The sequence below is a fragment of the Choloepus didactylus genome, chromosome 7 (genome assembly GCF_015220235.1).
Source record: "Choloepus didactylus isolate mChoDid1 chromosome 7, mChoDid1.pri, whole genome shotgun sequence".
Lineage (NCBI taxonomy): Eukaryota > Metazoa > Chordata > Mammalia > Pilosa > Megalonychidae > Choloepus > Choloepus didactylus.
Genome location: NC_051313.1, coordinates 131381607 through 131409492, shown reverse-complemented (window position 1 = coordinate 131409492; position 27886 = coordinate 131381607). Strand labels below are relative to the sequence as shown.

At 36.1% G+C, this 27886-nt stretch overlaps 1 long non-coding RNA gene across 1 annotated transcript in view; it reads left to right on the top strand.

Moving 5' to 3' along the window:
* Positions 1 to 27886, top strand: part of LOC119539400 — a 316501-nt gene that overhangs the window by 155538 nt on the left and 133077 nt on the right. Inside the window, exon 3 of the long non-coding RNA XR_005217866.1 lies at positions 20545 to 20716. This is a non-coding gene — a long non-coding RNA (uncharacterized LOC119539400). The remainder of the gene's footprint in view (positions 1 to 20544; positions 20717 to 27886) is intronic.

Genomic DNA, 27886 nt, shown 5'->3' with positions numbered 1-27886 from the left:
CTCACTATTCTGTCTACTTTTTATTATTTCAAGGACATGGAAGGCAATACTGTATTTTTCCTCCCAACTGGGTTATTAAAGGTAGAATTGATTATTTATGTGAAGTGCTTGGAACCATCAGAATGAAGTTGTATATAAATTCAAGGTGGTATTATCACTGTAATGCGTAACTAATCCTTAGGTATTATTAAAGCCCCTTAGGACTAATTCTTTGTAGTGATTTAAATTTAAGTTTTTATTAAGAATAAACAATCTAAGAATTAATGTTGGTGACTATGTTTTCTGTTGCTAAATGCAAATAGTAGGTCAGTGAGAGCTTCCTTATGAAGGTGAGTTTATATAAAAATAAAATATAAAAATCCAAAGATAAATTATGGGTTTGAATGATTGCCTTTTGTAAGTAGTACATAATCCTTTATTAGAGTAACCAGGTGCTGATATGAATTCTGCATTATGTATTTCTGTTTTTTTGATAATGATTAGTGATTTTTAAGGAAATGAAGAATGAGGGCAGCAAAGTCATTTTTTGTAACAATACAATTAAATTGTTGCTTAAAAATGCAAGGAAGTATGGGCATGTGATAAAGCATGAAATTTTCTATATGCTTTACACAGCCTTCTGATCCTGAATTGGATAAATTATTTAAATAGGGTAAAGATAAGGAGCACATTGCAGTTCAGGTGAAAGACTTTTCTAATGGGCATGTTCCAAACATTTATTATATTTGTTTGACCATTGATATTGTGGGTACAAAAATAGCAGTTCTCTTATATTATTATTTGTAAAATAATGCACTATTCAGTTAAACATTTTGTCATATGGTCATAAGAATTAAAAATTATATCTGATCAGTTTTTATTATTAAAATGAGATATTTGTATTCATTAAAATATAGAAATCTTAAGTGTACAGACCAATGACTTTTCACTTATATATATACTTTTTACCTGTGTAATCCAGATCAAGATGCTGAACCTTTTTGTCACCTCTGAATCTTCTCTCAGACCCCTTTCCTTTCAGTGTCCCCCATCCCCAACCTGGAGTATATCACTCTTGACTTTTGTCAGCATACATTAATTGCCTGTTCTTAAACTTCACATAAATAGAATATTACAGTGTGTATTCTTTTACATAATGTTTTTGAGATTCCTTCCTTTTCATTGCTGAGGAATATCTGATGATATGATATACCCCAATTTGATTAGCCATTTTCCTCTTGCTGTACATTTGGTTTGCTTCCAGTTTTACACTATTATGAATAAAGACATTTAGAACTTTCTTGTACAATTCTTTATTTGTTGCTAAAGATCTCTATTTGTGGCTATGTTAGATAAGTTCATTATCAATTATTTTGAATACAGTTAATTTGTCTATTGAATTTGTTTTCCATGGCAAGTTTTAGAAGATACTTTGGTATAAAAAGAAAAAAATGGTCCCCAGATATAAAAATTACACTGAAGAATTCTAACATTGTTTTGGAAGATTATTCTCCCTTCTTCAAAACACACATTCTCTGTGTTTGATTTGCCTTGTACAAGTTCTAAAGAAGTGTTAAACTTTGTAAATCTATTGAAAGCATGTAAAATTTAAAACTTATCACTCAAAATTCCCAAATTTTCCTGTTATTTCACCCCTTAAGGACCACAATTCACAAACTCTCCTCCACCACAGTATTTTACTATATTATAATAGGCAACTTGTCCATCTGCCCATGAGATTGTAAATTCCTTGGAGAAAAATACTATCTGTGTCTTACTAGCCTCTCTATCTCGAGCATGTAGCACTTTGTCTGGCACATAGTAGGTGCACATTATCTGTTGAGATAATTCAATGATTGCCTTTTGTGTAGGGTGTTTATGTGCTTTGCAAAAGTCAAGTTTTTGCCATGGAAACATCACACACACTTAGCTTAGCTCAGGAATTTACTATTCCCTTTATGTCTTAAGTCTTTTGTTTAAAACATGAGCTGACTTATCCCAGTTTCCTGTTTGTATAGGCTAGGCTTTTGATGAAAATGCACACTACCAGAAATCTATAAGGGATTTCTGTTTTATTAGTTTAATAAAGTTATTTTAAACTCCACTGATGTGTCATTGAGAAAAACAATTTCTAGTAAAGACATGTACATATAAATATATTTATCTTAAGCCATCTTTGCTCCTAGGGTACTTAGTGCACTATATACTTAGTGTCTAGAATTCAAACATCAGTTTTAAAAAAATTATTTTTATTGTTGGCAAAAGAACACAGCATCTATTTTACACAATTAAAAGACCTTGAAATTATGCATGATTTTTGTTACTACCGGGATTTCCAAGTTGAATCAAAGATCATTATTCTAATCGTCTCAAACGCCTTTTTTTTTTCTTAATAGGTCTTTGCAGTGCCCATCTGTCTGTGGTTCGTAGCATAACCCTTTATGATAGGGGCAGGATGGCAGATGGACAGCAGATGGGAGTTTTGTCCTACCTTGTGTTTCAGATTCTGGACCAGGCAGAAACTGTTAGGGATTGTCAGTTTGTCCCCTCAGCTTGTGGGCTCCGGTACTACGTTTGGAATCTCAACAATTGATGCAGAGCTAGTCAAGCTATTGGTGTTTGTCACTAGTTATTGGTTAATGACTGACAAAAAGGGTGGGGCACCCAGTGAGTCTATAAGGAAGTCTGTCAGGTACTTGAGGAAGAGATGGTTCTTTGTATTTCACTGTGTACTGAATCCCTGGGACCCCAGTGTCTGTTGGTTTCAAGATGGGAGTTGCATAATTAGGAATATACTGTTGTCATGTAGGTATTTACCTATTTTTAAAGTTTAATTCAGTTTTCGTAAAGTCTTTGTTTCTATACAAACTAGCTTAAGGAATAAAGTGAGAACTGAAGACAGACAGGGAGACAGAGGCTTAGTCCTTAAACCAAATGTCTTTGTCTAAATTGTTAGACAGCTTGTCATCTTCTGGAATTCCTAAGGGTACTGTATGATTAAAATGTAGGCTAATGATAACATTCTGAACATAGTAACTACAAGTGCTTCTGCCATAGCATTAAAAGGCATGAGATTGCTGGTCTTTTATGGGGAAAGAATAAAGTCTTTTTTTTTTAAATATTCTAGACTGTCAGCACATTCTTTTTTTTTTTTTTTAATGTGTGCATGAATTGCAGCTTTACAAGTGACTCCTTTCATTTCAGATGGAAACCAGATTGGAGTAAACAGATAAGGCTGGGTAAGTCCTCCTAATGGAGGATAAGCCTTGGCAGTGACCACAAATAAAAGGCAATAATGAGTCAGATTGGATGCTGAGCTTTGATATTTTTTTCTTATTTATTTAGTTTCTTTAGACTTAAATTTTCACAGAGAACATTTTGTGCCCTTTCCTCAGTCAAACTGAGTCCCAATGTTGATTAATAGCATAAGAGAGTTGATGTGAGGAACACATGTCCCCACATCTCTAAATAATTGTCCTTGATAACCACAGAAAACTGCATTGCTGTCTCAACCAGAGCCATCACTATCTTCTCACCCAGTATTAAAGGAAATCCTTAGAATACTCCATTCCTTACTTGTGTTTTGAACAAAATTGAAATATGTGGCCTGTTGGTTAGCAGTATTTCTGTTCATTCAACAAGTGGATTAATGACATTATTACATAAATTATTAACCTTAATTCTTCTTGTTTGACTATTTTTTGTATTGTGGGGAATCATGGATTGCTTCTACGTATGTGTAATAAATTATGCTTCTCCAAATTGTGTCGGTAACATTGGGTTGCTGTATCCAAATAAATATATTTGCATTCATTCAAAAGAGTCCTTCAATCTAATTTAGGTATCTGTATTGTTAACCACCACAGGGCACTTTAATATATAGATGACAGTATATTGCTGGACAGTCAATTACCTCAACCTTGAGGAATCCCTACATCTATAAAGAATATATATTATATTCTGTTTTCCAAGAGATATTCTTTTACCTTTTTCCCCTTGCTTTTCTTCTTTTGTGATTCACTAAATATAGTTAAATAAAAAGAAACTTTTTATCCTTAGGTGAGATTGTGTGTGTGCATGTGTGTGTGTGTGTGCGTGCTTGTGTTTGTAATTATCCATCAGGCCTTCACTTTGGAATCTTGTCACTGTATTGAGGCTTCCTTTAGAGCAACTCATTTGTTCTTTCCTTTTAAAGGAATCTTAAAATAGAAAAAAATTCTATAACAGGCCTAGAGGACTGTTACACTCTTGCTAACTATAAATTTACTTTAGAGATTAAAAAAAAAAAAAAATCATTACGTTACGTGAAAGAAACCAGACACAAAAACTACATATTGTATAATTCCATTTATATAAAATGTAAATATAAATAAATATATAGAGACAGAGTTAGATGAGTGGTTATGTGGGGCTGGGGAAGGATAGAGGGATTGAAAAAAAAAATTTACTTTAACATGGATCTTGCTAACACAATTTTAGGTGAGGTCTGGGCATGATCTAATTAGTTATAAATCTGTAAATGCTTGAACAGTGGCTTAGCTTGAAATTCTTCATCTGACTGATACTACTGTAACACTCGAATCCCAGAAAGCTGTCTTGTAACGAATTCCCATTAGCCATGGAGTTGGGGAAAAGTCGTGAACTTGAGGAAATTAAGCAAGCCTTGTGACTAAGCCAGTTAGAAAGAAGCATTCCTTTGCCAGTGTGCTGCCTGCTTTCCCACAGCTTTGTTCTTGATTTAGGAGACAGCACTTATAAGAAAGATTGGAAATAATGTGCCCATCACAATGAACTATTCTACAGAATTTTTTAGCTATCTTACATTGAGCATTCTCCATAAACAGGTAGTTTCCTGTTTTTAATCATCCTTTAGATTGTTAGCACTTGTGGATTACAAAGTGCTTTAATTGTGCTTTTATCTCTTTAGATTTTTAGAAACTTATCAGTAGGCAGGTAGAGAAGACCTAATTACATTAAAAGAAATTGAGGATCAAAGCTGTAAAGGAACTTCTTAAAAATCATTCAGCTCAAAAACACTGGGTTGGGATTTAAACCACAGAGTGCTAAAATCAACATTTTATAGTTAGAAGTGAGCTCTTCAATGATAGTACAGCATTCCCACTTTGTAGATGAAGGAATTGAGACATAAAGGAACTATATGGCTTTTCTAAGGACATATATTTAGTTACTGTCATTGGCAGAGAAATGCCCTCTTTTAAAATGTAAGGGAAATTGTTTGGTTCACTTTATTAACAGATGTAGATGGAATATTATAGATGCTATGGTCTGGAGAACAAGTATCATGTCAGATGATGGTATTTCCTACATATTCTTTATGATGAGGAGGAAGTTTCCTTCTGTTCCCATGTTTCTAGGAAGTTGTCCATTTCATCTGTGTTACTTAATTTGTTGGTGAACAGTTCTTCATAGTCTCTTCTTATAATCCTTTTTACTTCTTTGGAATTGGTAGTACCAATTGTTATTAGTACCCCTCTATTTTTTTACTTTGTTAGTCTTGTAAGGCTTTGTTTATTTTGTTGATCTTTTCAAAAAACCAACTTTTGTTTTCATTGATACTCTGTATTATTTTTTTTTAATTCTCTAGTTCATTTATCTCCTCTTTGATCTTTCTCATTTCCTTCCTTCTGCTCACTTTGGGTTTAGTTTGCTCTTCTTTTTCTAGTTCTCCATTTGTAAAGATACATTTCTGATTTCGAGATCTTTCTTCTTTTTTAATATGAGCATTTAGAGCTATAAATTTCCCTCCCATTTCTGCCTTTGCTGCATCCCATTCATTTTGATATGTTGTGTTTTCATTTTTATGCCCCTCGAGATATTTTCTGATTTCCCTTGTGATTTCTTCTTTGACCCATTGGTTGTGTAAGAGTGTGTTAGTTTCCATATGTTTGTGAGTTTTCCAGTTTTCCCTTTTGTTGATTTCTAGCTTTATTCTATTTTGATCAGAGTACATAGATTGTATTATGTAATGTTTTTTTAAATTTTTGAGGTTTGTTTTGTTACCTAACATGCGGTTCATCCTGGAGAATGAACCATGTGCACTAGAGAAGAATGTGTATTCTGCTGTTGGGTGAAGTATTTTGTATGTCTATTAGGTCAAGTTAGTTAATAGTATCATTCAAGTCTTCTGTTTTCTTATTGATCTCTGTCTAGATGTTCTATCCATTATTGAATATGGTGTATTGAAGTCTCCTCCCATTAATGTTTACCTGTCTGTTTTTCTCTTCAAATCTGTCAATATCTTCATGTATTTTGGGGCACTGCAGTTAAGTGCATATATGTTTTAAATTATTATATATTCTTGTTGAATTGACCTCTTTTTTAGTGTATAGTGACCTTCTTGTCCCTCATAACAGTTTTTGACTTTAAAAATTCTATTTTACCTGATACTAGTATAGCTATTCCAGCTCTCATTTATTTACTATTTGCCTGTTATATTTTTTCCATCCTTTCATGCTCTCCTACTTGTGCCTTTGAATTTAAGGTGAGTCTCTTATAAGCAGCAAATAGTTGGTTCATGCTTTTCTAATCCACTCTGCCAATCTCTGTCTTTTGACTAGAGAGTTTAATCCATATATATTTAAATAAACTACTGATAAGGTTGGAATTTCTTCTGACATTTTGTGTTTGTAATTATATCTTTTTGTCCCTCAATTCTTCCATAAATGGCTAGTTTCATATTTATTTGATTTTTTTTTGTTTTGTGTCATTTTAAGTCCCTTCTCATTTCTTTCTGTATATATTTTTTCATAGATTTTCTTTCTGCTTAATACTATGGGGTTAAAATTTAACATCCTAAATCCATAGCAATCACATTTGATGTGTGTGGTAACTTGGAGATATTACCCCAGAAAATCATTGTCTTAAATTTAATCCATTCCTGTGGTGTGAACATTGTAAACAGGACATTTGTATGAGGTTACTTCAGTTAAGGTATGGCCCAACTGAATCAGGATTGGTCTAAATCCTATTACTTGTGTCTGTTATAAGCAGAGTGAAATTCAGGCACACAGAGAGAAAACCATAGGGAGTGGCCAGAAGCTGGATGTCAGTGAAACCTAGAAGAGAAAGGAGAAGACAAGAGAAGCTACCAGGTGTATTGCTATGTGATAGAAAACCCAAGGACCAAAGATTGCTGGCCACCAGCCCCAGAATTTCAGTCTTCTGGGAGAAAGTATCACCTTGAAGATGTCTTGATTTTGGACTTCTCTTAGCCTCACAACCATGAGCCAATACATTCCTGTTGTTTAAGCAACCCATTTCATGGTATTTGTCTTAGCAGCAAGGAAACTAAAACAGTTTTTGGTACAAGGAATGGGGTACTGATACTACAAATACCTAAAAATGTGGAAACAGCTTTAGAATTGGGTAATGGATAGAGGCTGGAAGAATTGTGAGGTGCTTGATAGTAAAAGCCTAGATTGTTTTAAAGAGACTGTTGGTAGAAATATGGACACTAAAGGTACTTTCAATGAGGCCTTAGAAGGAAATGATGAATATGTAATTGGAAGATAGAGGAAAAGCGATCCATTTTAAAGTGGCAGAAACACAGGCAAAATTGAGTTCTGATGGCAGATGGAAGACAAAACTTGAAAGCCATGAACTTGGATATTTAGTAGAGGAGATTTCCAAGCCAAGTATGGAAGGTACAGCCTGGTTTCTCCTTGCAGCTTATAATGAAATAAGAGAGTAAAGAGATAAGTTGAGAACTGATCTCCTAAGCACGAAGAAACCAGAGAGTGGTGGTTTGTGATATTCTGAACTATCCGGAGAGTGCGTTCTGAGACTTGAATAGAAGCAGCTCTTTCTGAATCTCCTGAGCTTCCAGAAAGCAAGTCACCAGAGATTAGGGCTCCATATAAGGGTTTAACTGAACATGAATCCAGTTAGCCTTTTCAGTGGAAGTCAGGATTATACATGCAGTCATGCTGGGAGGAGCCGTGGAAAGTTCTATTATCTGCTGGTTTGGTCCCCTGTGAACTTTACACAAAGACAAGATTTTTGCAAAATTTGTTTACTCAGAAGCACTGCCAACCTGGATTAAAAGGAACAGTATAGGGATGAATTAAAGAAAGAATGACTTCAAGGGCAGAATCATGGAAGCCAAAGTCTGGACCAAAGAGATCTCTCCTTGGGCCAAGAGTGCAGGCCCACTGATGTGTTTGGAAAGGGTGGGTTCACCCCTGCATTTTGAGGGGCAGACCATCTGTCCCAGCACTTGGAGGGAATATGCGTGGTACCCACTTGTTCAGGAATAGTGCTACCACCCCAATGCTCATAGAGGTGAGGCCTGTGCCCCAGTGTTCATGGAGAGCCTGGCCACCACCTCAGTGTTTGAAGAGGGTGGGGCTCATGTCCCAGCATTTGTGAAGAGCCTGGCCACCACCCCAATAATTTTAGGTTGTGGGGCCTGTGTCCCGGCATTCATTAAGAGACTGGTAACCATCTCAGTGCTTGGGAAAGTGGAACCTTCATGCCAGTGTTCAGGGAGAGCAAAGCCAGTGTGCAAGCATGTGGAAGGGTTGGAGCTGCCAATCTATCAATCCCAGAGGACAAAATATCAATCCATAGCTAACTCTCTGACCTTGTGATCTAATGGAGTTTGCCCTGCTGGGTTTTGGAATTGTTTGAGCCTCATGAGCCTTGTGTTCCTTCCAATTTCTCCCTTTTGGTATGGGAATGTTTATCCAATGCCTGTACCTCCGTTGTATATTGGAAGGAGATACCTTGTTCTCTAACTTTCTCAGGTCCACAGACAGAGAGGAATGGTGTCCCAGGACAGACCACACCCATATCCAATTTTGATGAAACTGTGTACTTAGTATTGTTACTGAAGTGACTTAATGCTTTGGGGATGTTGTGATGGAATTGAAGTATTGTGCATGTGGAAAGAACATATCTTTTAGGGATCCAGAGGGTAGACTCTGGTGGCTTGGAGCTGTGTACTCCAGAAAAACCTGTTCTTAAACTTAATCCCTCCCTCTGGGAATGAACCCATTGTAAAAATGACCATTTAATGAGGTTATTTCCAATAAGGTATGGCCCAACTAAATCAGCATCAGTCTTAATCCTTTTACTGGAGTCCTTTATAAGCAGAATAAAATTCAGACAGAGAGAGGGAGAAAGCCACAAGGTGTAGTCAGAAGCTAAAAGTCAACAAAACCCATAAAAGAAAGGAGAAGCCAGGAGACACAGTCATGTGCATTGCCATGTGACAGAAAAGCCAAGGACCAAAGATAGCCAGCATCCAGACCCATAAAGCCATAGAGTTCTGGAAGAAAGCATCACCTTGATGACACATTGAGTTTTGACTTCTCGTAGCCTCAATACTGTGAACCTATAAATTTCTATTGTTTGAGCTAACCCATTGCATGGAATTTGTTTTACAACCAGGAAGCTAGAACAATTTGATGCCAAATTAATTTCAGTAGCATGTACATACACTATTCCTGTACTCCTTTGTCTCCTACCTTTTTCGTTGTACTTGTTACAAATTATATCTATACATTGTATTTCCCAAATGATAGTTTTTTGTTACTTTTTATGTATTTCCATTTTTGAACTTGTAAGAAGTAAAAAGTGGAGTTATATACCAAAACAAAAAAACAAACAAAACAAAACAAAAAAACAATAAAATAGTACTGGCATCCATAGTAACCCTTTTGGTTAATTTTACTGGAAGTCTTTATTTCTTTCTGTCACTTCAATCCACTTTCTAGTGCCCTTCCCTTTCAGTCTGAAGAAGTCACTTTAACATTGCCTGTGTGGCAGGTCTAGTGGTGACAAACTCCCCCTGCTTTTGTTTATCAGGGAATGTCTTAATCTCAACATCACTTTTGAAAGACAGTTCTTGCTGGAAATAAAATTCTTGGTTGGTAATTGTTTTCTTTCAACAAATTTAAATATTTCATCCCACTGCCTCACCTTTTCCCCCATGGTATCTGGTGAGAAACCATAACTTAATTTTATTGGGACTCCTTTTTACATAAGTTGCTTTATACTTGTAGCTTTCAGAACTCTCTCCTTGTCCTTAGCATTCAACAGTTTGACTACTATGTGTCTGGGTGTTTCTCTTTTTCAGGGTTTTCATTTTGATGTTCATTGAGCTTTTTGGATTTGCATACTTAAGTCTTTTGCTAAATTTGGAAAGTTTTCTGTCTCTTCTGCCCCTCTGTCTCTTTCTTCTCCTTCTGGGACAAAGATAGTACATATATTCATAAGCTGTTAAACTACTTTTGCTTTCTTAAATTATTTTTTCTTTCTGCTCAGTGTGACTCTTTTGAAATATCTTGTCTTCAGGTTCACTGATTCTTTCTTCTGCTGGCTCCAATCTGCTTTTGAAACCCCCTAGGGAATTTTTGAGTCTAGTTATTAGCGGTTTCCACTCCAGTATTTCTGTTTGGTTCCTTTTAAAATTTTTCTGGCTTTATTGAGACTTTCATATTGTTTATTCATTGTTTTCCTGATATCCTTTGGTCCTTTTTCTATGTTTTCCTTTATTTTCTTGAGAATATTGAAGATAATTTTTTTAAAATCTCTCTCTGGCATGTTCATGGTCTGGTCTTCTTTGTTGATGTTTTCTGGTTTTTTATCCTCTATCTTTGGGTGGAACAACATTTCCTATTTGTTTGTATTGCATTTATTTGTTGCACTCTGTACATTTCAATATTTTAAAATGTTAACTCTGGGATTTAGTCCCTGAGCTGTCTTTCCTTGAGTTTGTATCCAGTTCCTGTTATGACAGAGTTTTCCTTGTGTGCCAGGAACTAACAAAACTAAACAAACCCAAGCAAAAAACACCTTTCACAGTCTTTGCAAATTGGCTGTGCATTGACCAGTGCTGTCCTTAGAGTTCAGCCTTTTTAAAAAGAATATCAGCCTGAGGCACATTTGAAGTGCAGGACCCTCCCTGTCTTTTCTGAGCCTGATTCTTCTCCTGGACTTTTGCTTACTAGTGGCCTTAGAAATTCCTCTATTTCTAGGAACTGGAATTCCCTCTCTATTCCCTGTGAAATAGACTTTCTCCTTCTCCTGGGTGCTCTGCCCCAGGCTGCTTTAGCTTAATTGTTTCTTGCAATTGCTTTAGCTATCCCGAACTACTTCTGCCTGGAGGGCAAATACTCAGAGGGTGAGCAGTGAAGAGGAGTTTTCTAGGTCGGTCTCTCACGTTGTCCCCTGATTGACTGGTACCAACATACAGGTGCCCAAGTATGTCCATAGGGGTAGCTATACTCCTGCCAGATCTGGGCCAGGGATCCACAGTGGGAGTGCAGGCTGCCTTCTGCATCATATGGGGGGGGAGGGGTGCGGGAAGGGGGACAGCAAGGGCACCAGGAGCTTCTCCTACGGCCTTTGAAGTTTTGCTTTCTTGAGTCAGCCCTTGACCAGCTCCCAGCTACTGCAGCTCTTTTTTTTTTTTTTTGATCATATTTTTCATTGTAGAATATAACATATATACATAGACGTGATAACTTTCCAAGTGAAATTTAACAAGTAATTAGAGAACAAATTTCAAAGAATATTGTAGGTTACAGTTCCACAGTTTAAGTTTCAGTTATTTCCTTATTGTGAAATATAACATATATACAAAAAGGTGATAGCTTTCAAATTACAATTTGACAAGTAGCTATAGAACAAGTTTCAAAGGATGCTATGTATTACAGTCCCACCATTTCAATTCTTTCCTTCTAGCTATTCTAATACCCCAGCAACTAAGAAAAAGAAAATTATGTAAAGATTCAGTATTCATAACCCTTGTTAAATTCCATCTTGTCTGTTATTGCAGCTCTTTTACTGTTTTCCATAATTTTGAGGAAGGGTGCTGTCACTTAGACTCCTCTGTAACTTTTGCCTGAGATGGGGGGACGATTGGAAAGTGATTACCCTCTGAGCTGGCCCCCAGTGATCTGGAGTAGCTGATTAAATGCAGTGATCCATGATCAGACCCCACCCCCACCCCGGGTTTTGGAGGAGTATGTCTTTATATCCCACCCTGGCAATAGCAAGCCTCAGCCGGAGCTGGGGCTGCAGTGCCCACTGCTGTCTGCCACGAGGCTCAGGGATTAGGGATGGTAGACACTATATCGAGGGTGAAATTCATAGGTATTTACTGCAGTTTACCAGCCTCTTTCTCCATCTCTTCCCTGGATGCTGTACAGTATTCCATTAGGCCCCAGAGCTCCAAAACAGTTGATTCAGACAGTTCCTATCAGTTCCATCGTTGTTCTGGTGGAGAGACTGATTCTGGGAGCTTCCTACTTTCCCCTCTTCCCACAATCTTCCTACATCTTTGTGAAATTCTAAGTCTACCACAAAAAAACAAAAAACAAAACAACAAAAAAAAAGACACCCTAAGCCAAAGAAAAAGGGATCAAGTCCCCCATCCAATTTGTTTATCGCCTTTTATTCATAGTTATTACCACTGGATATATAATCACAAATTTTTAAAAGTCCCTGCCCTCAAGAAGTTTACATTCTAATAGGAAATGCTGACAATCACTAGATAAGGATATAATATAATATCCAATCTTGATAAGTTTTATAACAAAGTCTACAGCAGGCTAAAATATCAGAAAGAAAGGGAGAAGGAAGTACTATTTTATATACAGTGCTCAGAAAAACCTCTTTATAATGTGTATAAATGTGTGTGAATGTCTATATATATTTCATATTTAACTTTTTTGTTGAGATATAATTTAAAATGCCATAGATTGCAAATTGGACAAATCTGAAGCATGCAGTTTGAGGAGTTTTTAAAAATCTTTTATTGTGGTAGCATATATACCACTAAAAATTTCCCATTTTAACCACTTTTAAGTGTACAATTCAGTGAGTTTGGTGAATTTTGATAAACGTATTCACTGTTGTAACCCACATCCCTATAAGTTATAGAACATTCCAATCACCAGAGAAGAGTTATTCCTGCCCCTTCTCAGCAAGTCCTCCCATCACTCCTGAGATTCAACCAATTTCTCATCATTTCTTTCACCATAGATTAGTTTTTCCTTTTCTGGAACCTTATAAGTTGAATCATATAGGATGTATTCTTTGTGTCTGGATTCTTTTGCTCACCTTAAGATTTTTGATGTTCATCCATGTTACCAGTTTTATGGTTATCATGACCTTTTATTGTGTTCTGGAGTATGGATATACACCATACCCTGCTGATGGACATTTGGATTGTTTCCAGTTTGGGGCCATTTTAAATAATGCTTTTATGAACTTTTTTTGCACAAGATATTTTATGTATATGACTTAACATTTTCACTGAATAAATATAAATGGATTAAAACAATATGGAATGAGGTATATGGTTCAATAAGAATAGTCCATTTCCCCCAAAGACTTGGTTAAGAAGATGACAAAAATCAGTGCCATAGCTAGGGGGGATGGGGATAGGATTGAGTTTTAAGGGTAAACGTGATTTGAGTATGTTTACAAGACAAGGGAAGGAAGCCAGAAAATTGGGAAGGAGCTAAGCCTGTGTAAGGTGATTTGTTAATGTGTCTGGAGTATTTTGGGTGGGTTTTTTCTGTGAATACAAATATTTTAGCTGTTTAAAATATTATTTTAAAAGATATATAATTTGCCTGGTTTCAATATATTCCTTATGTCAGATAAAAACTTATCTATACTTAAAGAGATATATCTTAATCTTACATACATTTTCCTGTGTAAATTTTTCTTTAATGAACTAGCCAGGAAAAAATTATTTCCTCTTTGTTGATGTGTGTTGATGTGTACTTTGTCAGAATATAGCTTCTTGATAATGGTGCAATAAACAACTGCCGTTCTAATATAGTAACATGTAAGAAACACAATGGTTCAATCGTTCCATCTTACTTGACACAATCAGAAATAGTTTGGACCCGGTTATAAAATGGGCAAAAGATATGAAAAGACATTTCTCTGAAGAGGAAATACAAATGGCTAAAAAACACATGAAAAAATGTTCATCTTCACTAGCTATTAGGGAGATGCAAATCAAGACCACAATGAGATATCATCTCACACCAATAAGAATGGCTGCCATCAAACAAATAGGAAACTACAAATGCTGTAGAGGATGTGGAGAAATTGGAACTCTTATTCGTTGCTGGTGGGACTGTATAATGGTATAGCCACTCTGGAGGACAGTTTGGCAGTTCATCAGAAAATGAGATACCGAGTTACCCTACGATCCAACAATTTGTATACCCAGAAGATCTGAAAGCAGTGACACAAACAGATATTTGCACACCAATGTTCATAGTGCATTGTTCACAATTGCCAAGAGATGGAAACAATTCAAATGTCCTTCAGCAGATAAGTGGATAAACAAAATGTGCTATATACATACAATGGAATATTATGCAGCAGTAAGAAGGAATAAGGTCTTGAAACATATGACAACATGGATGAACCATGAAGACATAATGCTGAGTGAAATAAGCGAGACACAAAAGGAGAGATATTATATGTTACCACTAATGTGAACTCCGTGAAAAAAATGTAAAGTAAGTGTCTTATAATGTAGGATATCGGGGATGTAGAGATAAACAGAAGCTAGTGAAGGGGGAATGATTATCTAAAGTACAGATATGAGAATAAGGGTGAACTTAATGGTATGGGAATGGTCAGGTGTGACTATGGTTCGTTAACGGGATTACAAGTATCAGTGACACACTGAAGGTGAACATGTTTCCAAATGGTTGTTTAAAGGCATGTAACCCACAGAGTAGCACCAAAAACCTACATAAGTGTTAGCATGAAATACTTATAAGGTATGACACTGGTTCAGAGGGTTAACAACAGAGTGGTATGGAAAAACTACTCATTACATATTAAAGACTATATTTAATAGGAATATCTTACCAACTCGACACTAATACTAGGGATGAATAATTAACAGCCAATAAGAGCTCTGGGATGTTTTATGTCATGACAATTATTTAAAGTTGAGAGTGATGATGATTGTACAACTAAGTGAAGATAACGTAAGAAACTGTTTATCTTGGGATAGAACGGATATTAAGTGAAATTAGGAACCTACTTCTTAACAAATCAGGCCCTCAACTAGAGGCTTGCTCTTGTGAAACTTAGGGCTATAAATGGGAGACTGAGCCCTCCTATAATTATGCCTAAGAGGCACCTCCAGGGAACCTCTTTTGTTGCTCAGATGTGGCCTTTCTCTCTCTAACACAACTTGATGAATAAATTCATTAACCTCCCCCCCCAATAAGGGACATGACTCCCAGAGGAATGAATCTCCCTGGCAATGTGGGATTGAAAATGCCTACTTGACCAAAAGGGGAAAAAGTAAGGTAACATGCTGAGGTCACAGTGGCTGAGAGATCCCAAATAGAGTTGAGAGACTGTCCTGGAGGTTTCTCTTATACAAGTTCCAGCTAGACATCCCAAATGGCCACAGTATGCCATGCCCTTACCAAAAATAGTCCCCAAATACCTAGGTCCCTACCTGAGATCCTATAAAAGATTCACTCACTCAGTTTTATGTCTCAGAAACTTAAATCCACCAGTGTTCCTATGCCAGACAAGACCTAAACCCAGAGGCAACAGCTTCTTTAAGAACAACAATCAGATGCAGCCTCCTTCCCCATGCTGTCAACACCCCCTTTCAATATGAACAAGTTAGGGTGCTCACTGCCTGGACACCTCTGAAGATGGAGAGGGAGATTGGATAAGTGGAAGGGGTAGCAACAGACAGGATGAAATCTAACAAAGGTCTATAAATACTGAAACTTTATATATATACATATATATAGATAGATAGATAGATATAATGTATATTTAGACGCTGTGGTGTTGGAATAGCTGGAAGGAGGTAAATGACATGGTGGAATTGTAAATTCTTTGAAATTTGCTCTGTAGCTACTTGTTGAATTGTGCTTTGAAGGTCTTCACCTTTCTGTGTATACCCTATTTTGCATGATAAGGAAAGAACTGAAACTGTGGAACTGTAACCCATAACAGTTTTTGAAATCATCTCTGTAACTACTTGTTGAGCTGTACATTGAAAGTTAACACCTTTCTGTGTTTATGTTATATTTTACAACAGAAATAGCTGAAGTTATGGAACTGTGATCCATGACGTTCTTTGAAATTTGCTCTCTACTTGTTGTATTGTACTTTGAGGGTTAACACTGTTATGTATGTATGTTAGTTTTCACAATAAAAAAAATGCATTAAAAATGGTTTGGGGAGAGTAAAAAAGGAAAGCAAGCCTAAACAATCAGGTTGAAACTCTAGATGCACAATTTTGGGGGTTTCTTTGAGGGCGAGGAGTGTATAAATTTTTGTCTTTATCACCATTCCCTAGTATAGTACATGCCTCAAAATGTCAAATATATTCAAAAAGAGGATTCACTCATTTCAATCTGTTATCAACCTTTCAAAGCATAGAAGTATTTTGAATTTTTTTTAATCCTATATTTGGCAACTAGTAGAACCTTTAGAATTCCTGGAATTTCAACTACAGCCCTGAAGTTTCAGCTGAGTTTAGAGATTTGGTCATGATGGCTATTACTTTGATTAATCAAGAAGGCACTATACTAGCAGAAGCACTGGAAACACCCTTCCTCAGGCTTCTGAATCTTAACTAAGTAAGATTGTTTGTTAGGACTATTTCCATAATCATCTTGTTCTAAATATTCGCTTTCTCCTATAATATAAGTGTGGTAAATTTGTTATTTTTTAAATGCATTGGTTTTTACTTTAAACAGGTGAAATGGGTTTATTTATATCTATATCTTAAATATTAACATATATTAATGGAATGTAACCATTTTCATTTGGAAATTGAATTGACATCAGGAACTTTAGATTGTCTGTCACAGAAAGTCACGTGAAAGAACTTGGCCAAGTTTATTGTCCATATTTGTCCTAGTTTTCTGCATATGTTTGCCAGATGCAAAAGCCAGTTTGTTGTTTGAGGGCACAGAAACCTGGAGGAATAGCTTGGAACTTCTGCCATTTAATCCATTGGGTGTCTTTCTTTTTGGTTAGGTTTTACCTGGAGAGTTCTGATTATAACAACAGAATATGAGTAGGAAAATGAAGATATTCTTTGCCTATCATCAGTTACAAAGTCTTACAGAATGCTCTTTGCAGGCATTTTTGGGAATGCAGCTGCAGAAAAAGGAAGATTAAAAATGCGATTTCTACTATAACAAATACAGATTTAGGCAAATTATTGGTGATCATCATCATAAAATATTGTGAAAGAGCGAGAATGGCAGAGAAAGAGAGAGAATACATGAATAAACATGTGAGTGAACAAACACGTTCTCTTTATATAGGGCATCTCACTTCCTAGGGAAGTTATCACTTAAAATGGAAAACCCTGGAAATATTTGTTTTCTTATGAAGTTGGTCCCACGTGTAACAGATTTCTGAATTTTTGACAAAGCAATCACACAATTAAAGGTCATATATTTATAGCTAATTCAAACCCCACAATGAATAGAGATGTCAGAGTATAGAACATATTGGTTGTTTACACATGAATAAACAAGATTGCACAAATTGTTTCCATACAGACCTGTGTTTTGCCTTTGCATGCTTTTGGTAGTTCTTCATCTTGCAATTTTTCACATAATATTTTTTTCATGTTTACATTAGCATGTAATTAGCATATATTTATAATTCCACCATGGAATGCATAAATGTTTCCTCACCTCTCAAAGGAGAAAAATGGCAATGGGTTTTTGTTTCTCCTACTGAAATATCTCTAGACTATTTGGTATTTAGGGTTCTCTAAAATTGAAATCAATAGTTTAAATACTGCAGCAGCCTATTAAATTATGTTTTTAAATCAAGGACCTTGATGTTTTAGGGCAGGCATTTCAGTTTCAGTGTTTGGAGGAACTGAATTCTTACATAGTTTTGTTACTTTTACCTACCACTACATTTGATATTTGAATACTATAGTCACTCTTTAACGATCAAAAAAAAAATTCTTATAAACCTTCACGTCACCAGACTCCCAAGCAGTAACTCCGAGTCAGGACATACTTCTGGAGGGAGTCTCCCTTTAAATCTCAAATCACTGGAAAATGTCACATGTAAGGAAAATGTCTTAATGAAGTTTATCAAATTTATTTTTTATTGTTGCGTGTGTGTGTGCATGATGAGTGAGACAGAGAGAAAAGCACACTGTAGAGAATGTGTATTCAATGATTAAAGCCTACCTACATAAATCAGCTGTAGTATCATTTAACTGAACATCTTACCTTTCACCTGATGCAGATGTATGAGGCTTATGAGTGTAGTTGCTTCATTTTTTTGTGAGCTCTCTGCTCAGTAAATTAATGCTGCAGGTTAATGCAAAAAGAAAGTAGTTATGATTTCTCAAACATAGCTATGGAATGCAGAATGTGGCCAACAAGCAATTGCTCCAGAAAAGAACTATTTGCAGTGCATTGAGATTGTTGAAAAATGAAATGGCCAGTGAAAAATGGGCAAGAAGTGGGGGTAAATGGCTCTCATGATTTCCATTCAGCTACATTTTCTATATTTCTGTGTTTACCTTGGTGATTTGCAGATTTAGTGAGACAAGCATTTTCTATTGTCTAAGTGATTCCTCATTTCCCAACATCAGTGATGCAACTTTTACCTGTAGAATTATTGCATAATTCCAGTAACCATTTGAGGTAAGAAAAAAATTGATTTGGAAACCCTAAGAGCCCCACAATACTTAAAGTCATACAGCACTGAACTTGCCTGTGCATATCACCATTACATTTGTCTGTCTCCCCAATCTTATTGTGATAGAATGAAGACAGGGACAGTTATCTTTTTAAATTTCCAATCCTTAGCATAATGCCTTTTATATCAGAAGTACTCAATAGATGCTAGTTGATTGAATAAAATAATGAATAGACATGTTTAATAACTTACAGGGCTTCTTTTTTTTGTTATAGCAGAAGACATATTTTGCTTAGGTATAAGTGGCAGAAATTCATATTGACATTTTCCCTGTTTGGATTGACAGGCATCGTGAGGGAACTTCTCTAGTAGTAATGGAAAGAACACTGGAGTAAGAACACAAAGACCTGTTTGAATTCTGGCTTCACCTCTTACAAGCTGTGCATCACTGGGAAGGTCATTTATCTTCCCTGAGTCTTTATTTCCTTGTCTATAAAATGGGTTATTAATGTGTACTCCATATTGTTGTTATTTCACAAAGTTATCTTTCTTCCTTTATTTAAGAAAATCTTGAAATCTCCCATAATCATAAGCCACCAGCTAATGTACTAAGGGGTAAAAATTAAAAATATTTAAATGATGCTTTTTAAGAATTCCTTGTAAATTTTGTTGCTCTGCACTGCCACACTGATGATAGGAATCAGTAGTCTTCACTGCTTTAGGTTGAGGGCAGATTCAGGCCAGATTCTAGAACAGATGTGTCCTTGTACAGTTGTCAGAGAAGTTCTCATAAAAGCTGGGGTTTGTTGAAAATTCTGAAGCTTCCGTTTACATATTAAGAAGAAAGCTTGAGAATCTGAGACTGGAGTTTATATAAAGTGAACCCCAACCACATAGGAAGGGAAAGTTCCTCCAGTGGTGCAAAATGATGCTTGGAGACAGACTGGGGGTAGGGACAGAGAGCAATGTGATCTTAGAAAATATTGGGGTCCCCATGGTGGATACTGCCAAGTCTTTGAGTTTCACCTGTGAGAGCTAATACTGAGGACCTGAGTCAAAAGCCGGAGATGGCCAGAAGCAATCATTGTCCAATGCCGATGCTGAATGGCCCATCTCAGGCACTTCAGAAACAGTTACCATGGAGATAGGGGCCAATCCCAAAGACCAGGCAATATTAGTTATGTCTTACTCAGAATTTAGCAGCTAGCCAAACCAGAGAGGGCAAAACTCAAAGCAGCCACCCTCCCTCCACCACAATATTACATAAACTTCCTCATCAGAAGGGGGCAGGAGAGAAAAACCCAAAAGATGAAGAATTTACCCCAAATTGACAGTTTTATGAAGGATATGATTTATACCAAATGAAAAAGCATTGAATCTTCCTCTTCGTCGTTGTTGTCGTCTTCACTGTTGTCTTCTTCTTCCCCTCCTCTTCCTCCTTCTCCTCTTCCTCCTCCTTCTTTGTCTCCTCCTTCTTCTCTTCCTCCCTCTCTTCCTCCTCCTCCTCCTCTTCCTCCTCTTCCTCCTCCTCTTCCTCCTCCTCCACTTCCTCCGTCTCCTCTTCCTCCTCCTCTTCCTCCTCCTCCTCCTTCTCCTCCTCCTCCTCCACCACCACCATCAGCACCAAGTCTGAATGAAGACCCTTGAACAAGATGAAATCAGATATGAAGTGGGAAAGCCAACTTTTTTAAATTTTAGTTTTTGTAAATAATGAGTAAATTTCAAATTATTCGTGGTCTGCCTTCTTTTTTGTTTATGACTTACACATATATAGTCTTCTCATTTATCATTTTTGTGTTTGTAACACTTTAATGTCATACAAAGTGCTTTCACATATATCCTCTCATCTGTTCCTTACCATAACATGAGATAAACGGCAATATTATTATGGTTATGTTTCAGGTGAGGAAATTGAAGTTTCATTCAAGAGCAGATAGTTGGTGAAAGAAAGAAGAAAGAGAACAGCCTCCAGCTCAGATCCCTCTTTCTATGCTCAGGAACCACCAGAAATGCTACTGTATTGGACCTCATCTTGTTTCCCTCTGGAAAATGCATGTGTGCTCTGTTTGCAATGGTATGGTTATTTGTTGGGCCTCTTATACCTTTTTTTTAGTTTAAAAAAATTATGGGAATAAAACTTTATCAAATTGTATATAAAATGAAAATAGGCTTGTTAACTGGCATGCAACTGATTCTTTTGATTTGACACTTTTAATCAAAATCTCACTAGAAGAGTCTGTCCACATGATAGTTTATGAGTATATCTAGACAAAACAAAACAACAGTCTATAGAAAAGTTCATGTTGTAGGAAAAATGCAGAGAACAATGAAAATGAGTCAATGTTTCATAAATTAAGGATCAATATTCTATGTCAAAGTCAATAGTGTAAGAGTTGCCAAGGATTTGTGTCAGTATTAAATTAGAAATGATCCACTCTTATTTGATGTACAGTAGACTTAGTCATATAATGGACAGAGAGAACAGAATATGAGGGATACAGAGCAAACATATTTTATAAGACAGTTGTAACCTCTTATGGGCTTCCATACAAAGCATCTCATCTCTGCATATTCATTCATCTTTAGCATTAGTGAATTTATGGCATATAGTCTTTTCCTTGAGCCATGAATTTGTTGCATGTCTTTGCTCTGGTTCACTGGGTGCATTTCAGGAATATCTGTATCTTAGATCTTAGAAAGTAGATGGGTGCTATTATAATTGGAAGAGAGACTGCAATTTGATGCTCAGAGATTTCTCCCATTTGGATATGTTTGCATATTCTATGTCACCTTACATTGTAAGCTTTTTATTTTCATTTTCAGTCTCATTGAATTTGTTGAGCTATTCTTCATGATTGTAGAAATAGATCTGTAGGGTTTTCTTCAGTGATATTTTTCACTAGTAATGTGTTTTGTCACCAGCCAGGTTTATGGATAACCCAATTTGTGTGTGTTTCCCTGAGAGGTACATATCAAATCTTATTTTTCCTTCCCTCTTAGGAATTTTTTTTTCCATTAGTGTTCAGTGGGCCATAGAGTACCTCCAAGAGTCACACAACGTACTCTTACTATTTAAGTGATTTCCTTTAGGGTGCTACGATAGCCTGTAGCCCTTTGACTTTTATTTTCAAAGTCAGACCAAATTTGCCATTAGATTATTGTAAATTCTCATCCTCAATTCTTTCAGAACTCTTTTTATATTCATACTTTTAGAGTCCTCACCCTCAAGCAGAATTTTTCCAGCCCATGTCTTCTGATCACCATTGACGAAAGGGTGTCAGATGAGCAAACCCATGATTTTGTATGCATACAATGGAGATACTGTTACACACTTTATAGTGGTCATTATCTGAATACAGAGGACAACAAATTTTAAAAAGCTCAAGTTAAATAAATTAAATCTCCTTATCTATTTCCATAGAAAACTGTTAATATAACATGTATACAATTTAAAATGACTTGTGGGAATATTTATTGCCAGATTCTAAGAATATTTCTGCCAATAAGAAGACCATTTGATTCATCAAACTTTTGTTAATTAATTCAGTGTACTTAATATCCACAACTCATTTTTTCTACCAATAATTGTTCCACTGTGGAACTTATAAATGTGATGAAAAATATCCCTACCTGTATTTAAAAATTGAAAAGCCTCCATTTAATTCACAGGGATTGTATTAATAGTGAACTCAAGACTAAAGTTATACAACTTGAGTTATAGCGGGAGCAGCAGATAGGAGAGAATTTGAAGCCTTGTGAAAGAGAATGCAGTGGGACAGAAAGTAACATTCTACTTGCGATGAACCTACTCTTGCCATTTCTGTTAGAAGAGAGTTTCCTTTTCCTATTTGATGTAGTGTATACTTTACATGCAATTATTTTTTCTCCTTAGTTCTTTCATTTCCACTTAGCTTCCTCAATTTTATCATCTTTTTATCTCTTCTTTTTGATACAAAAAAAATGATACTAACTGTAAAATATAAACCAGTAGTAAGCCTTGAACTATTTAAGTATGGCAGAAAAGAGAATTTGGCAAGGCTCAAATATTTCTGCAGCTGGATCTAGAACATAGCTTGTATTGAAATGAGTTCTCTACTCCATGCCTGTTTGTAAGCACCCGTGTACATATTTCAGCAACTTTTGGCAAAGGCCGTGATCTCTGATTAGGAAGTGACTGTCCTCTACTTGTGTCATTTCCCAGTCCTGTAAGCCTTGTTTACCCCAATCCTTTGTTAAGGATTCAACATAAAGGTCTTTGATACTGTAGAGCTCACCCCTGACTCATTCTTAGCTGACACTTTGTGTCTGGCTGGCAGGTTTTCCATAAGTGGTAAGGTCAGCCTCATGCAATATTTCACAACCTTCCCCATCCCTTGTGCGTCATTGAGAATCAGATGTCTCTTAATAGTGAAAAATAAAATCTTGGACGGGGTAGCAAGATGACCAATCTTCTCTAAACAAAGGAAACTTATGTTCAGAGTAGAAGGATTCTCTCACCTTTATTATATATCTTACTGTTTCATTGCAAGCATCTTTCTCTAGCTATATGAATTTTTTAAAAATTTGGCTCTGCTATAGGTAATCGTCAGCTATAACTTGTGGTTTCTCTCCATAATTAATAAGATTATGGAATATTTGAAAGCAATTCAGGGACAGTATATTGTAGGGGATAGAGTACTGAGTCAGCAGATGAGAGTTCTCAGGCAGGTGCCTATCTGCAGAACCCTTAAATTCTCATAAGTCTGTAACCTCATCTGTAAAATGGAAATAATCTTATCTACCTTACACAGTTAATGCATAATTTAGTGCATATAAAATAACTTTGTAAACTGTAAAAACCTATTCAAATGTAATGGACTAGTCTTTTAAGAGCCAGAAGAGGTTAATATCTTCATTTAAGAGAAATTCAGACTACTGGAACCTTTTTAAAATTGTAGCATAGTGCTTTAGAAGGAGTGATTTGATAAATGTTGGCTTAAATTAATGGGGTTTTCAATAGCCCAATTATAGCATTTTTCTTATTACTTTGCCTCTGTCAGTCTATCATGCTATACAGGAAAATCTTCCCTTTACCACAGAATTTGAAATAGAACTGGATTTGAGTTAGCTTGCGTTCCTTCAGGGAATTGTGGACATTGTATTTTGAATGATTTGCTCCTTCCATTTGTTTCAGATCTGTTATTCATTCCCTTTCCTCAGTTTTTTCTTCATTGCTTGGAAAGAAGCAATGGAGAATTTCCTTGGACTCCGCCCAATTTTTCATGGATACACACACACATTTTTTTTTTTTTTTTTTTTTTTTAAGAAGCAGGTGTCTAATTCAGCAAAAATGCAATATATTTCTTTAAGCCTATTGGTGGTTACACCAATTAAGGAACCTATAAATAAAGTCGAACTTTGGAGCCAAAATGATTCTTAGGGTTCATCCTCTTCAAAAGGGAAGTTTTTCTATTATAATCTCATTTGGCAAAGATGAAGTATCATTGGTAGAAATCTTGGCAAATCTTCATCCAAAATTCTGATCCTGATTTTGTTGTCTGAAAACTACTTCACATTCTTACTTTATGGTCTGTATCCTTAAGCTTAAGAATTCAGTTTTGAACATTGAACTGCTGGAGAAGGGCGCCTTCTTAAAAATTACAGTCATTAAGGTATAATGCCATATGGGCTCAAGGGGTGGCAAAGATGTCAAACGGCTCCTTGTTCATTAAAACTGAAATATTTATATAAGCAGTAATAATAATGGTGTATTTCAGAGTCTGTGTGGTATGAAACTGAGCACTGATGCAATTAGATAATATTGATAGCCCCTATTGTAATTATGTAAATAACACCAAGTTCAGCTCTCCCTTTATCTTTCACTTCCATGTGCATGTGTAAAGAGAAGGCTAGAAAGTGAGTGAATTCTGAGCTGTTGTGCTCTGCTATTCATTTACCTGACAGAGTAGCCTGAAAGCTTATATTCCACTGAGTTATTTTTCCATCCAAATTGAGTAAGTCCAGTGGGTTGCACAGAAGGGACATGCAAATAGGTGTGTATTTGGAGGAAAGCTTGGCAATGAAGCATCCATGTAAGACCCCTCCCAGGCCAGTAGGTCCATTTTGAGTTCTTCCATTTCTAATCTGTCTGTCTGGCTCCCACTTGCCTAATATCAGTGCTTTTCAGTTACCTTTCCAGCAGATCATTTTAAATTGTTCTCCATAGGGATGTTTTCTATGTCTAGCTGCCTATCAATCTTTCAATCTCAATGCAGAAGTATTTGATTAGTGTATTTAAAGTAATAAAGATGTCAACAGTAGTGTCACCTTGATTGATGCTAATTATAAGTCTTTAATGGTTCCTCTGCTTTGGTCACTATCCTTGCAGATTGTGATTTTTATGGTTAAAATTGTACCCTGCTGTCCAAAGGCTTAATCATAAATTCTGATCTATCTCTCTTTAATGATTCTGCATGCAGTGGTATAATCCCAGTAACATACATTATCTTCGTTAAAAACAAGCAGTGACTTTCATAGGGGTGATTAATGCATTTAAAAAGAGCTGGAAGAATCCTTGTTGGGATCAGTGGAGGTTATGATGATTATGCTTCCTGGACATTAGAATTAGCAGCAATGTTACTTAGACTGTCTGAAAATAATTGAAGATTTTCATGCAGTCCCTATTTAGCACATTAACGTTGTAAATGAGACCATAACTGCAATGGTGAAAAGATTTAGGATTTGCAACCTGAAGATTCTATCAGTATGTGGCTGTCACAGCAAAGAAACGAAAAGCAAACTAAATTATATGAGGGCTTTCCTTCTTTAGAGCAAACAGTCTTGTTAAACAGAATTGAGGTCACTCAATTTTAAATATCTGTTGATTAAAATATCTCTTCCACTGGGGTTTTCAGGCTGAAATTTTACAGTGCTAATATATGTTTAGTCTTTAATCTCCTTACCCAAGCCCAAAGATAGAGTTTCAAATAAGAGGAAAAGTGCTCAGTAATATATACATTTATAGAGATTTCAAGGTATGAATAATTTGCTTATGCAAATATATACCTATATATACTACACACAATAATACTTCTCTGAAATGCCCTTTCTTATTGAAGAAACGCTGAACATAAACTTGAAGGATGCTTTGCTACCTTGTAAAAGCAGTTGACCTTCATGTCAATCACAACACATAGCTCCTTGTACATAGTAGGCATTTCTACAAATTGTTCGAATCCTATTAAAGAAGGTACTGACAACTTTAACAGATTGTTTTTGAAAGAATATTCATATGCAACTGTATTTTCCTATGTTTAATATTGTTATAGTCTATGCCAGTAAATTAAACTAGATGGTATTTCATATCTCTACAATTCCAAATCTGTTAGAAGCATTTATACGTCATTGCTTTTTACTAATTTTATATTCCTTTCTGTGCCAGTTTGGATGTATTATGTCCCCCAGAATGCCATGTTCTTTCATGCAATCTCGTGGGGGCAGGCGTATTAGCGTTGATTAGGTTGGAATCTTTGGATGAGGTTGTTTCCACTGAGATGTGACCCATCCAACTGTGGGTACCTTTGATTAGATTATTACCATGGAGGTGTGGCCCTGCCAATTCAGCGTGGGTCTTCATTAGTTTACTGGAGCAGTATAAGAGTGGAAGGAGCTCAGTGCTGCAGCTGAGAGAGACATTTTGGAGATGGCCGTTGAAAGCAGACTTTTGCTGACGCTTTGGAGATACTAGCCCAGAGTTTGCCCCAAGAAGCTGATGCAGAGACATTTTGGAGAACACCTCTTTGAAATGCAACCCAGGATCAGCAGACAACAGCCACGTGCCTTCCGAGCTAACAGAGGTTTTCCAGACACCAATGGCCTTTCTCCAGTGAAGGTATACTCATGTTTATGACTTAGTTTGGACACTTTTATAGCTGTAGAACTATAAATTTGTAAGCAGATAAACCCCCTTTATAAAGGCCAATCCATTTCTGGTGTTTTGCATAATGGCAGCATTAGCAAACTGAAACACCTTCTAATGAGAGTATCCTAGTATAATGTTCCCTACTAGCTATAGCCTTGTAAACCTAGACAAAACTGTTCTTTAATCCTATATGGAGGAGAAAACAAAAATTTTTGAGCACCATATTCATTTTCAAATAACAAAAGTACCAAATTGCATTATAGGGGGGCAATTCCTCTGAAGTGGTATCGGCCTGGATACCTCAGGCCAAGCTCAGGAGAGTAGTGCTCTCGTAGTAACATGTGTTTAACATTTCTAGAAGCAGCAACATTTATATGCTAATAAGGTCTACTCAGTAGATTTCTTTGGCTGGACACTTGTCGAGATATGCCAAGCTGCATGGTGTTTATGAAAAGGCAACCTAAATTTACAAGCAGTGTATCCAACAGTCTTTCATATCTACTGTGGGTTTTTACAATTAGAACTTACTGCAGTCTTCTGTTTTTCCATAATGTAGTTTAAGATTTTTTTTTTAATGTTAATTTTATTAAGGTAACATACATATCGTAAAATTTGCCATTTTAACCATTTTTAATTAGACAGCTCATTGTTATTAATTATATTCACAATATCATGCTACCATTGCCACCATCCATTACCAAAACGTTGTCCTCACTCTAAACAGAAACTCTGTACCATTAAGCAATAACTCCCCATTTATTTTTCCCTCCAGCCCCTGGTAACCGCTAATCTATTTTCTCTCTCTATGAATATGCTTATTCTAGATATTTCATCTAGATATTTATATCTGTCCTTTTGTGTCTGGCTTCTTTCACTAAGCATAATGTTTTCAATGTTCATACAGGTTATAGCATGTATCAAAGTTTTGTTCCTTTCTACTGTTGAATAATATTCCATTGTACAAATATACCACATTTTGTTTGTCCATTCGTGTGTTGATGGACACTTGGGTTGTTTCCACCTTTTGGCTATTGTAAATAATACTTCTACCAACATTGGTGTACAAGTATCTGTTTGAATCCCTGCTTTCTGTTCTTTGTGTTATATACCAAGGAGTGGAATCGCCAGGTCATATGTTAATTCTATGTTTAACTCTCTGAGGAAGCCCCAAACTGTTTTCCACAGCATGTGCACCATTTTACATTTTCACCAGCATTACAGGAGAATTCCAGTTTTTCCATATATTTGCCAACAGTTGTTATTTTCTATTTTTAAAAAATAATAGCTATCTGAGTGGGTATGAAGTGGCATCTCATTGTGGTTTTGATTTGCATCTCCCAAATG